Genomic DNA, 13,824 nt, shown 5'->3' on the forward strand with positions numbered 1-13,824 from the left:
CTATCAGGTAGCCTTAAAAGACAGCCTAATCACCACCAGCGCTGCTGCACACAACAAAAATCCTCTCCTTTCACTGCACACTAACTGTACAGTAAAAAGCGCTATCAGCATAAGCAATTTTTTTTCTTCTTCCCTGCCTAACACTCTCCCTTATTCAGAATCAGCAGCAGCACCTCTCCCTATTCTAAGATCGGCAGAAGTAAGATGGCGGTCGGTGGTCATGGCTTTTCATAGCCACAGTCACGCCACACAAAGCCAGCCAATCACTTCAGTGCCCTTCTCTAAGATGGTGGTGGCCGCTGCCCATGTCATTGTGTTGCCCACAGTGTGCGTCCTCCATCATTGGCTGAGAAAAGGCGCTGGAAGCATTATTTGAAACACGACTTTGGAGCTTGGCTCGGTGACCTCATGGCCGACCTCACGCTATGGTCAGGTCTCAATCGGCGAAACCCGACTTTAACTAAAGTCGGCGATTTTTGAATTTGATCTACCCGTTTCGCTCAACTCTAGTGCGAAGTGTGCGCAAGGATAGCCTAAATAATACAATGCATCTCCAGAGTGAATAAATACCTAAGGTCTAGTGAATTAATTGGATGTGAGATGCTATATTGCATAGGCATATTTGTACGGTCGGTGTTCTTTATTTTCCCACAAAAACTCCTTAAAATTATAGAATCACAATAAAATACAGGTTCACAGGTGGCAGAATTGTTGCAGATATTTTTGCAACAGAAAATTTGTGCAACACATCTTAAGGCAGAGTTCACATGACCATATTTTTGGTCAGACTCGCTGTCTGTGAACAAACTGACATCACCTGCACAGCGCTAAGTCCAATATTACTCAACGGAGCTGTTCAAATGAGAATGAGAATAGCAGCAGGCACTAGTTTCTTCTGTATTTTGGATGAAACTTGCCTATTTAGATTTATTGGTGGGCAAAAAAGATTGGTTCTGCTCAGTTCAACTGAATAGAATCTGATTTTTACAGAAAAAACTTCAATTCTATAGGAAAGTGTAATTGAATTCTGCAATTCCAATCTAATGAATGGGATAGTGGCACGTACTCCTCTAGTTAGCTCTCATAGTGAAAGGACACCTGTCAGGTCCTCTATGCCCTCCAATCCAGTTAGCATTTGTATATGTATTACTAAATTACCTGACTAACCAGCCCTTTATAATGTTATTCACTTAAATCCATGTTTCAAAAAAGTATAACCTCCAATATTCTTATGCTAATTAGGCCTTTGACTAGTTGAAGGGGCACTAGTTTCCTCAGACTATCTGGCCCTCTTTGCATATTATCATGCCCTTATGGGCATGATAACATGATTTAGAAGAGCTGACGTTATCATGTCATCTTTGATGGAAAACATTGCTTAAAAACAGACAGCTTTGCCTCACAAAGAGGATCAGTTTTAATGTCTGTATACTCTTTGACTTCCTACCCCGCCCAGGAGCTGTTGTATGATCAGACCATATACCAGCACGGAAAACAAGGATATTACACAGTTCACAGCATGAGCACATTTATAAGTTATCTCAACACAGGAACATTTTTTAACCCCTTTACCCCCAAGGGTGGTTTGCATGTTAATGACCAGGCCAATTTTTACATTTCTGACCACTGCCCCTTTATGAGGTAATAACTCTGGAACGCTTCCATGGATCCTGGTGATTCTGACACTGTTATCTTGTGACATATTGTACATCACGATAGTGGTAAAATTTATTTGATATGACTTGTGTTTATTTGTGAAAAAAATGGAAATTTGGCAAAAATTTTGAAAATTTCGCAATTTCCTAACTTTGAATTTTCATGCTCTTAAAACAGAGAAACATGTCACACAAAATAGTTAATAAATAAGATTTCCTACATGGCTACTTTATATAAGCACAATTTTGGAACCAAAATTTTATTTTGTTTGGAAGATATAAGGGTTAAAAGTTGACAAGAGATTTCTCATTTTTACAACACCATTTTTTTTAGGGACCACACCACATTTGAAGTCACTTTGAGGGGTCTATATGATAGAAAATACCCCAAAGTGACATCATTCTAAAACCTGCACCCCTGAAGGTGCTCAAAACCACATACAAGAAGTTTATTAACACTTCAGGTGCTTCACAGGAATTTTTGGAATAATTAAAAAAATGAACATTTAACTTTTTTCACAAAAAATTTACTTCAGATCCATTTTGTTTTATTTTTCCAAGGGTATTAGGATAAACTGGACCCCAAAAGTTGTACAATTTGTCCTGAGTATGCTGATACCCCATATATGCAGGTAAACCACTGTTTGGGTGCACAGTAGAGCTCGGAAGGGAAGGAGCGTCATTTGACTTTTCAATGCAAAATTTGCTGGAATTGAGATCAGATGTCATGTCGCATTTGGAGAACCCCTGATGTGCCTAAACAGTGCAAACCCCCACAGGTGACACCATTTTGTATAGTAGACCTCCTAAGAAACTTATCTGGATGTGTGGTGAGCACTTTGAACCCCAAAGTGCTTCACAGAAGTTTATAATGTAGAGCCGTAAAAATAAAATATCTTTTTTTTCACAAAAATTATCTTTTCACCCCCAATTTTTTATTTTCCTAAGGGTAACAGGAGAAATTGGACCCCAAAAGTTGTGAGTTTGTCCTGAGTATGCTGATACCCCATATGTGGGGGTAAACCCCTGTTTGGGCGCATGGCAGAGCTTGGAAGGGAAGGAGCACCATTTGATTTTTTCAATGCAGAATTGGATGGAATTGAGATCAGAAGCATGTTGCGTTTGGCGAGCCCCTGATGTGCCTAAATAGTGGAAACCCCCCAATTCTAACTCCAACCATAACCCCAACACACCCCTAACCCTAATCCCAACCCTAACCATAACCCTAACCACAAACCTAACCCTAACACACCTCTAACTCTAATCCCAACCCTAATCCTAATACCAACCCTAACTCTAATCCGAAACCTAACCCTAACTTTAGCCCCAACCCTTACCCTAACTTTAGCCCAACACTAACACTAACTTTAGCCCCAACCCTAGCCCTAACTTTAGCCTCAACCCTAACCCTAGCCCTAACCCTAATGGGAAAATGAAAATAAATACATTTTTTTATTTTATTATTTTTCCCTAGCTAAGCTGTTGTGAATTCTCTTACTTCTGAGTCGGGGCTCCCTCTGGTGGTTACTATGGGTAGTGGAGCTGGCTGGATTGACAGAGGTCTGCCGCCTGATGATGATGATTGGAGATCCGGGGTTACTGATGGGAGTATTTATGTCAGCAGGCTTCCTTCAATCCCTGCTGGTGATTAGTTCTTCCTGTGCATTTTGAGGTCTGATTTCTCCTGCCTGATCCTGCATTTTTCAGTTAAGTTGTTAATTTGCTAATCCTTTGCATCTGATCTGGTTTTGCCTCTTTCTTCTTGTTGTGAGGGTTCAGCGTGCTCCCTGCTGGCGGCAGTGCTGGACCCCGCTCCATGTGTTACAGCTTGTGTCACTTTGTTCAGTCCCCTGTTATATTAGTATCTTTTGCTTTGCTGCCAGCTCATACCAGAATGCTGATATAGTGGGGGCGAGGTCGTGAGACCTCTGTGTTTTTCTGCACATCAGACATGTTGGATTTTTTAGGGTTTTTGTGTGATTGCAGACAGTGTCTTTCCTTTCCTATCTTATCTAGTTAGTTCAGGCCTCATCATTTGCTCAATCTATTTTCTGCCTGCGTTTGTGTTTCATTTTGTCTCATGGACACTATATGTTTGGGGGTTGTCTATTCCTTTGGGGATCTACTCCGGGGCAGTTTAGATTTCACCTTTCTTGCTTTAGGCTTAGTTAGCTCTCTGGCTGTGTTGAGGCGTCTAGGGCATCGTAGGTACGCTCCACGGCTACTGTTAGTTGTGTTGTTAGGATTAGGGGTCTGCAATCCGCTAAGATACCAACCTTTCTGGTTTCCAGGTGGCCTAGCCTATTCCTGCCATCCTCCTCGCTGACGTGTTCATAACACTAAGCTGGTGATAAAGGGGAGTTTGATTTACTATTTATAGCAGGTTTTTATAGTGGGTTTTTATGTTTGGCAGCTGTCACAAACTAAAAGACGCTTTTAATTGCAAAGAATAGTTTTTGCATCACATAATTTTTCCAGATTTCGGCCCACAGGTCTTGTTTTTTGCGGGACGAGTTGATGTTTTTATTGCTACCATTTTTGGGCACATTACTTTTTTGATCGCTTTTTATTATGATTTTTGGAAGGCAGAATGAACAAAAACAAGCAATTCATACATTTCTTTTGGCTGGGGCGTTTATACTGTTCCGCATGTGGTAAAATTGATAAAGCAGTTTAATTCTTAGGGTCAGTGCCATTACAGCAATACCTCATTTATATCATTTTTTATGTTTTGGCACTTTTATAAAATAAAAACTTTTATATAAAAAATAATTATTTTTGCATCGCTTTATTCTGAGAGGTATAACTTTTTTATTTTTCTAGTGTCAGAGCTATATGGTGGCTTGATTATTGAAGGACAAGATAACATTTTTAGTGGTACCATGTTTATTTATATCCGTCTTTTTGATCGTAAGCTATTCCACTTTTTGTTCGGTGGTATGATGATAAAGCATTGTTTTTTTACCTTGTCTTTTGTAATGTGTTCATTAAAGGGGTTAACTAGTGGGACAGTTTTATAGGTCGGGTCGTTACGGGCTCGGCAATACTAAATATGGGTACTTTTGTTGCTTGGATTGTTTTTATTCAAATATTGATTTAAATAAATATTGATTTTTTTTTATAATTTTTTATTATTTTTTTAATATTTTTACAATTGTTTAAAAAAATTATTTCATTCTTACTTTTACACTGTGTCCCACTATGGGACACTCATTTTGTGCAGGCTGATCGCTTATATGGCATGCAGATCTGCATGCCATATAAGCTGTCAGTGCTGCACTCTGTGCACACTGACATCAGAGACTTCCTGATATGCACTGCAAAAAAAAACCTCCAAAAAATATTTTGGGATCAAAGACAAGACAGAAACCAAGGTAGCAACAGAAAAAAATGATCCCTAAAACTTCACTTTTAATTAATGTTTAAAATCTGGACAATCCCAGTTCATAAGGACTAGGGTAATATTTACACAGACACCAGACAAAAAATAGTGATAAATACTCCAGGTCACTAAACTCGCCCTAATGGGCCCTGGCAATCCCTGCCTAGCCGCGGAGGTTGGCACCCTAGTTGTAGACGATAGTGGCGCCCCCGCTCAACGTCGGTGACCCTAATACACCCTAAAAGACCCTAGTCCACGACGAGGATACACAAAAAAACACAAACACACAGTAACCACCCGAAAAGCCCCTGGTGGAGAGACTGTATAATGTCTCTAAGATGTTTTACTCATACTAGAATCATGGGTAAATAAACCCATCCCAGAAAATATCTCGTAGTAAAAAATACTGGTATATAGCAGCTTATAATGACTTATCTCGTAATAAAAAAGCTTATGCTGCAAAAAATGACAGACCTGATATAGCCCCCCCAAAAAGGGAAAAAGAAAAAACGTATACAGTAAGAGGAGCAGCCACAGGGATACACAATCCAAGCACCTCAGGTTACATAACTACAAGAATTCTCCACCAGATAAAGATTAGTGGCATAAAAATAATACACAACGCTTAAATAATGGACATAATAGTCCTACATATAAACAGTGATGGCGACGAAAAAACAATCCCTGATTGCCAGGTTGCCCTAATACAGAACATTTTTCCAACCATCAAACAATAGGTCTGTCAGCGTTATGAAAATACTTATCAGCCATCAGAAGATATGAGGCCCAGCCCGACGCGTTTCCCCCTCCTAGATATTGAGGGTTCATCAGGGGCAAAGAAGGAAAGGGGATTCCATCCCCTCTGGCCGAAAGATCAGTGCAGTGTGCGGCGTCTTTTCCGTGTCTCTGAGGCTCATATTTACCGCGTTCTAGTTGTGACGTCACTTCCGGTGACGCTCCGCACTCACGTGTGGTGTAACCAATACGCTCATTGGAGGGACTCAGAAGCATGAGACACCAGCAGCGTCACTTCCGCAGTGCTCACACATAGTGGGGAAGAATTATGATGAACACCATCCTGCTTCCCATCTAAACATGCGGCGTCACCTCCAGACCCACACCCCGGAACTTGCGTTTCTTATACATCGCGTCCTGCATCACCCAAATTATGTCACAGCATAGAGTAGATCCATGTAGCAGCTCATAATAATAGATAATCGCTGCAGGATATAATGTTGTCATACATAATTACGAACAATAATAACTCAATAAACATAGAAAGATATATAAAGATATTCATTATAGGTAGAGCATTAGTCATCATAACAGAGCACTCAAAAGACCTCTATGTATCCAAAAAAAAGGAGATAAATAAAAAATAATAAAATAACACAATAAGTAAACAAGAAAAATAGCATGCTGGATTCATCAAGTACCATCTTATAGAAAGCTAGTAAAATTCAACTGCTCATTTAAACCATTAGGGCTTTGTGATTCAAGCCAGAAAATCCAACGTGTCTCACGTTGTAGGATTTTCTTGTCCCAATCCCCCTGTCTTGCCAGAATCTGAACTCTCTCAATAACACAGAAACCAATCTGCTTCTCGTCCCCACTATAAACCAAGTTGACATGGCGTGCTAATGGAGTATCTCTCTTATATCTGATATCACCCAAATGTTCACCGATACGTATGCGGAGCTCACGTTTGGTTTTGCCCACATAGTCTCGGGGACAGGAACATTTGCATAAGTAAACAACCCCTGCAGTTTTGCAGTTCGCAAATGAATTCATCTTGTATGTCCTTTTCGTATAAGCACTGGTAAAGGTTTTCGAAGGTATAACAAACTTGCAAAAACTACAGTGTCCGCATCTGAACGTTCCAACCTGCCTGTTTGCTAACCATGTTCCCTCCTTCTTCTGAGGTTCAAGATGACTCTTTACCACCATGTCTCTAATAGATTTGCCTCTCCTATAGGTCACTGAAGGTCTAGAAGGAATTATCTCTCTAATATCCCGATCAGTCCTGAGAATAGCCCAGTGTTTCTTCAAAATCTCCATTACTCTCCCTGACTGATCATCAAACGTACCTATCAACCTAACAAGGCTATCAGAATTTTTCTTCTCTCTCGGGACCAATAGAGATGATCTCCTTGTCCGTCTTGCCAGATTATAAGCTGGCTGAATAGTATTGATGGGGTAACCCCTGTCCCTAAACCTACCCCATAAATCACCTGATTGTTCCTCAAAATCACACCAGTCGGAGCAGTTCCTCCTGAGTCTGAGAAACTGCCCCCTGGGAATACCACGTTTCAGGGGGGGGGGTGATGACTCTCCCATCTTAAGAGACTGTTCGTTGATGTGGGTTTACGATACAAAGATGTTTTTAGGGATCCATCCCTTTCAATGGATATTGTAGTATCCAAGAAAGTGATGCTATCCCCCCCAATCTCATGTGTAAAGAACAGACCCATCTCATTCTTATTCAAGTAGTCCACGAAGGACTTAAAGGACTCCCGGTCTCCTGTCCATAGGACGAGAATGTTGTCAATGTAGCGTCCCCAAAACACAATGTTAGGGGACCAGACGACATCCTCGTCCCTGAACACCACAGTGTCCTCCCACCAGCCCAGGAGCAAATTAGCATACGTGGGGGCACAGGGGCTCCCCATCGCAGTGCCCCTGAGCTGGTGGAAGTATCTGCCATTAAACAAAAAATAATTATGGCAGAGTACAAACTCCAGAAGCTGTAGCAAAAATTTATTATGCACCCCCAGATGGACCCCCCTACCTTTAAGGAAATAGTCGACTGCCTTCAGGCCTTCCGTATGTCCAATACTGCTGTACAGAGCTTCTACATCAATTGATGCTAGGATAGTGCCTGGGTCAACTATGATCCCCTCTAATTTATTTAGGAGATCCATAGTATCTCTAAGGTAGGAGGGAAGGGCCAGTACAAATGGTCTCAACAATTTATCCAGATAGACACTGGAGTTTTGACACAAGGCGTCAATCCCAGAGACAATTGGTCTCCCTTTTAGTGGGTCAATACCCTTGTGAATTTTTGGCAACGCGTAAAATGTTGCAATGACTGGCCATTTTGGCAGCAAAAAGTCAAATTCATTTTTTGAAACTAACTTTGTTTCAAGGGCTTTCATCAGGATCTTAGACAGTCCAAAACTGAAGTCCCTCGTGGGATCTACTTTCAGAGTCTCATAAGTCGATTGATCAGACAGAATAGAGAGACACATCTCAATATATTTATCCCTTTCCAGGATAACTGTATTGCCTCCCTTGTCTGACGGCTTCAATATAATCTGCTTATTGTTCATCAACCCTTCCAGGGCCTTTCTTTCACAGTAAGAGAGATTGGGTAGAGCCTGTTCAGTCCTAGGATTGATACTACGAATATCATCAGAAACTAGTTGCAAAAAGATGTCAATACACCCAGTCTCCCCCATCGGGGGTGTCTTTTTACTCTTTAGTTTCAAATCAGAGAACGGTCCAGCCCCTTCGTTTCTAAAAAAGAGGAGGAGGGGGATGATGAACCACCAGCCGTAGAGGAGGGCTGATTTATATGCCCCGAAGTAGTGTTCATATGTGCTCTCCCATAGAACCTGTCTGTTTCCTGCCATCTTCTACCACTACCTCTACGACTGCGTCCCCTACTTCTGTAGTTATTTTTTCTACCGTGATAGCCCAGATTTCCCTCAGCATCTGATGACTCAACCTCTGAGGATGATATATCTGTCGGACAATTTTTCTTATCCGAGAGAGCAGGATATGCCCTCTTTTCCTTAAATTCTGTTGTATCCCTTATAAACCTCCTATATTTCCTCTCTTTAATATATAGTTGGTACTTCTCAACCGCAGTTTTAAGATTCTCCTCCTTTATTGCAAAGTCAGTCGTAGTTTTAAATTTCAACACATTCTCTGTCAATTCCTTCACCTTCAGGGAGGTTTTTTCAAGAGTGACTTTCTCTTCATCAAGCAACACCTGCATTAAACGTAGGGATGAGGCAGTTAATTCCTCCTCCCACCTGTTTAACAATATTGGGGTTCTACATCTAGGGGCAGGTGTCAAATGAATCCTCAGCCCACGTGGAACAATTTTTTGTTTGATATAGTTTTCTAATGATTGTACTTCCCACCAGGATTTAATATTATCTTTAAATGCCTCAAGCAGATCGGAAAACAGTGTCCTGAGAGAGGGACCCGTAGCAGACAAGGAATCAGTTTCTAATTCTGAAAATACCTCTTTAGCATCATCTAGCCATCTTTTAGTATCAATAGGACCCGACAAAAAACCAGCCATGCTAGTCAAGCAAAAAAACCTCCAAAAAATATTTTGGGATCAAAGACAAGACAGAAACCAAGGTAGCAACAGAAAAAAAAAAGAAAAAAAAAAAAAAAAAGATGTTCCCTAAAACTTCACTTTTAATTAATGTTTAAAATCTGGACAATCCCAGTTCATAAGGACTAGGGTAATATTTACACAGACACCAGACAAAAAATAGTGATAAATACTCCAGGTCACTAAACTCGCCCTAATGGGCCCTGGCAATCCCTGCCTAGCCGCGGAGGTTAAAATATCTCGTAGTAAAAAATACTGGTATATAGCAGCTTATAATGACTTATCTCGTGGCTGCTCCTCTTACTGTATACGTTTTTTCTTTTTCCCTTTTTGGGGGGGCTATATCAGGTCTGTCATTTTTTGCAGCATAAGCTTTTTTATTACGAGATAAGTCATTATAAGCTGCTATATACCAGTATTTTTTACTACGAGATATTTTCTGGGATGGGTTTATTTACCCATGATTCTAGTATGAGTAAAACATCTTAGAGACGTTATACAGTCTCTCCACCAGGGGCTTTTCGGGTGGTTACTGTGTGTTTGTGTTTTTTTGTGTATCCTCGTCGTGGACTAGGGTCTTTTAGGGTGTATTAGGGTCACCGACGTTGAGCGGGGGCGCCACTATCGTCTACAACTAGGGTGCCAACTAGGCAGGGATTGCCAGGGCCCATTAGGGCGAGTTTAGTGACCTGGAGTATTTATCACTATTTTTTGTCTGGTGTCTGTGTAAATATTACCCTAGTCCTTATGAACTGGGATTGTCCAGATTTTAAACATTAATTAAAAGTGAAGTTTTAGGGATCATTTTTTTCTGTTGCTACCTTGGTTTCTGTCTGATATGCACTGCGCATGCTAGGAAGTCTCTGAGCTCTGGCAACCCGGATGTCATCATGATGACACCGGGTTACCATGGGAGTGATCGGGACCCTGCGTCATGCCACGGGGTCTCCGATCCAAAGGCAGAGAGGCTATCACAGCTGACAGCCCCTCTGCCTGCTCCCGGAACGCTGCGATCATGTTTGATAGCAATGTTCCTGGTGTTAAAGTGCCGAGAGCGGTTCGTGACTGCTTCTGGCACTTAGTGTCGGGTGTCAGATGTGAGAATTAGCGTCAACACGGCTGATCGCATATGAAGTGCTATTCCGTCCATGGTCATTAAGGCCCAGGGCACATGGACGGAATAGTACATCCAAGGACACAAAGGGGTTAACATATCCAAATATGGAACTTATTTTTATTCCAATTTCAATTAATTAAAATTTACTTTGTTCATGGGAAACCCCCTTTAGGGCTTTGAAAAACTTTTAGTGGCCCTAGTTTTTGCATGCCAACTCTTAAAATGCTTAGGGAACTCTATTTCAGGTATCGGGGAACATCGTGGTAAGCGCTAGACTATGTCGGGCCTGCGTGGGACCTTTTTTGTTTTAGAATAAATTGGGGAAAAAGGGAAAGTGTCTTGTTTTTGTTTCTCTTTTTAGGTTTTTAAGGCTTCCATTTGTAGAAATCATATTTTCTGGACTATGTCAGACCTGCATGGATTTTTTTTAAATAGATTGGTGAACCAAGGAAAACCTTGGGGAGTGTTTTTTAAAATAAACTCTTTTTGTGAGTGTGTTTTTTACTTTTTAGGACTAGGGTCCTAAAAATATCTATCATGTTTAATAAGTAAGAAGCTTGTGAAATTATATATGTGCAGGAAATCTATTATATCTATCTACTGTATCTCTATCTATCTATCTATCTATCTATCTATCTATCTAATATCTGTTATCTAATTACCGTATTATATATTTAATATCTTTCTATCATCTCTCTATATATCTGATAGACACCTCTCAATTACTAACATCAGAGCTTGATGTCAGCTGTGTTTTTCGACAATTCACAGCTGACATCAACTCCAAATCCCATTACCCCGCTTGCCAACGCACCAGGACAATCAGGAAGAGCAAAGACAAAGCATCAGACATGGAGCATCACATGTGATGTGCCACTTCGGGAGCAGCTGTGGTCTTGTATTTTTAGGCTGGGAAGGGCCCAATAACCAGAGACGTTCCCAGCATGATAATTTGAGCTTACAGCTATATGCTTTACCTTTGCTGGTTAACAAAAATAGAGAGGACCGCACACCACTTTTTAAAATTATTTATTTATTAGGTTAAAAAAGGTTAAACACCAGAGATTTCCCGAGCATGCTCGGGTGATCTCCGAATATTTGGATGTGCTCATAGATTTAGTTTCTGTCGCCGTAGCTGAATGATTTGCAGCTGCTAGACAGCCTGAAAACATGTGGTGACTTCCTAACAAGCAGGCAATCCCTACATGTATTCAGGCTGGCTAGCAGCCACAAATCATGCAGCTATGGCAACAGAAACTAAATCTCCGAGCACATCCAAATACTCGGAGATCACCAGAGCATGCTCGGGAAATCTTGAGTAACGAGTATACTCGCTCATCACTATTAAACACCCTAAAAGGTACTAAATGGTACACGTTTAATAAGTAAGAAGCTTGTGAAATTATATATGTGCAGGAAATCTATTATATCTATCTACTGTATCTTTCTATCTATCTATCTATCTATCTAATATCTGTTATCTAATTACCGTATTATATATTTAATATCTTTCTATCATCTGTCTATATATTTATGTAACATAGCTTTATTACTTTGTAAACTAGCTTTAAGTTACATAGAGTATTATAGTATGTAAAAGATGTTAAAAACACATTGCACATGGATTGCAAATGCATGCTAAATGGATATTATACAGATTTTTGGCAAGAAAATAATTGTACACTGCACTCGCATGACATAAATTGAACCATACGGATTCCACTTGTTCAACTTATTAGGAGCGCAATAGGATTAATATTTTTATACGCGAATGAGAGCACGGCCAGAAAGGAACAGATCTATACCTAAATACCTAGTACCCACTTCAATATAGAGGTATAGTTACTCGGGATAAAGTGGCAAAAATCAGACAGACACAATACAATCACAATAAGCTACTTACACAATGCAATTTACCCAGGTCATCAAGGAGATGGCAAGCACTATAATTCTCCATTAGATCCCTTACTTGATCCTAACGAATCAGTATTATAAGGAAAGGGTACCTCTATTACACTGTTATAACCCAGTGTAGATGTAAAAAAAAGTGATGCCAACAAGTTGGTGTTACTATCTAACATTCAATACATCATTCGGATATTAACCCCATTCTAGTGTTTCGATCACATGACTGCGATTACCACCATGCATGCACATTCCCACAGACGATATAAAATCAAGAGCACTGGATCACATGACCGACATTACTACTACTAATGCTGGTGTGTACACCATCAATATAACATCAAGAAATGTTTATTATATCACTAGAAGGTTTCTTAAGTGTGACGTCAGGCATGCATAGTTCATGGTGCGCCAATCGATAGTCAGCTTAAACAGCTGACAGACTGATTCTAGCTTTCCTGCATTCTGTGACAAAAATTGAAATGACATCACTCACAAAAGTGCAATAGAAATGTGCAGTAAATAAATGCAATTCTATCATTTTTTTGGGGTATTGTTTTTATGGTTGTATGGTAAAAATCACCTGTAAACACAATTCTCCAGGTCAGCGCGATTATAGTGACACCAAACTTTCATAGACTTTTTTTGTAAAAAGATTGATTTCTGATATAAATTTTTGAGACCTCAACATTTTCTTTCTGTCCGTGGATCTGTCCGTGAATTTTCATTTTGCATGATGAGCTGACATTTTTATTCATAACAATTTGGAGTACATAATGAAATTCTAAAAGCACTTTATTGCATTTGTAAAAGGTGGTAACGTGACAAAAACTGCAATTCTGGTGTTTAGGTTTTTATGACCCTTACCATAAATTAATTATATGTTTTGATAATATCGATATACGGAAAAATTACTGATGCAGCAATAGCAAATATATTTTTTGAATTTCTTCATTTTTAACAAGGGAGAATTGAAGTGATTAAAATTCTATTTTTTTTTTATTTAATTCTTACTTTATTTTCCAGTCTTCTTAGAGGACTTTAATCTGTGATCTCTATGAAGAACTTGGCACTCAATTGAGGTGGAAAGATGATTTGTTTGCAATCCACAGTGAACATATATGATGTTTCGGTCTCAGTTTAATGCTCACAACATAAATACAGATGTAGTAATCCTTAACTTGTCAGATTCCTAAAAGTGTACAGGATCAGAACCAATAACAGTACAGGGATATAGAACCGGAAATGTTAGTGAATGAAAACAGAACCAAAGCCAAGACCAGTATGGAAATACAGCACTAGAACCACCATCAGAACATAAACACAGCAACAGAACCACTATAAGCACAGGAATGCAGTACACAAATCATAATCGCTTAAACCAAAATCAGTACATCAATATACCACCAGAATC

Source organism: Dendrobates tinctorius, unplaced genomic scaffold, assembly GCF_039654945.1.
Source record: "Dendrobates tinctorius isolate UK_male_01 unplaced genomic scaffold, ASM3965494v1 ptg000011l, whole genome shotgun sequence".
NCBI lineage: Eukaryota > Metazoa > Chordata > Amphibia > Anura > Dendrobatidae > Dendrobates > Dendrobates tinctorius.